Source organism: Octopus bimaculoides, chromosome 20 (genome assembly GCF_001194135.2).
Source record: "Octopus bimaculoides isolate UCB-OBI-ISO-001 chromosome 20, ASM119413v2, whole genome shotgun sequence".
Taxonomy (NCBI): domain Eukaryota; kingdom Metazoa; phylum Mollusca; class Cephalopoda; order Octopoda; family Octopodidae; genus Octopus; species Octopus bimaculoides.
In genome coordinates, this window is record NC_069000.1 from 45,839,621 (window position 1) to 45,840,343 (window position 723).

Sequence of the window (723 nt, forward strand, 5' to 3'; positions counted from 1 at the left end):
TATATATATATATATATATATATATATATCAGAACTATCGAGGAAATACAGTGAAGTGGTCTGTAAACCGATTCCATAGAGCTGGGAATAATGTAGTGCCAAACTCTTTCCTCACTGCTTCCCTTCCACCCCTCCATCCACCATGTTACAGGAACTAGCTTTGGTTTCAGCTAAGATTTAGTGTCTGGAGATAAAATTAAGAAAGGCATAAACTTCACAGCATCACATCATTTTTTCCACTGCATGCCATCATTTTTCAGTTGGAAGTACCACACAACATGATCTTTCTCACTCTCTCTCTTCACCCTTCTTTCATATATATATGTGTGTGTATGTGTATGCATGTATGTATATATATATAAAATTTTCAGAATGATTTAAAAATCCAAGGTTGTGAAAGATTTCAGAACATTTATAAAGAGAAAGTCTTACAGCTGTTTCCGGGATATTTTATATATCCCTTCATCGGAGACGGTGTGAGAAAATGGTTAAGCAATAGTTATTCTAGATAAGATATAGAATACAGAGTGAAGTGGAGGAATGAAAATAGACGTGAGATATGCAGGGATATTGCATCTGTAGTTCCATTATCTAGGCAGAATGGTATACATTTAAGATTCCTGTATCTTGTAATTCCAATAGTATTTAAAATTGGTCATTCCAAGCATAGAGTTTGTACACAGTGTAATTGACACCATAACCTCTCATAACCTATATATATAT

The 723-nt window shown here is 34.0% G+C and overlaps 1 protein-coding gene across 3 annotated transcripts in view; it reads right to left on the bottom strand.

Moving 5' to 3' along the window:
* Nucleotides 1-723, bottom strand: part of LOC128250369 (uncharacterized) — a 34,177-nt gene that overhangs the window by 14,275 nt on the left and 19,179 nt on the right. The window lies entirely within an intron of this gene.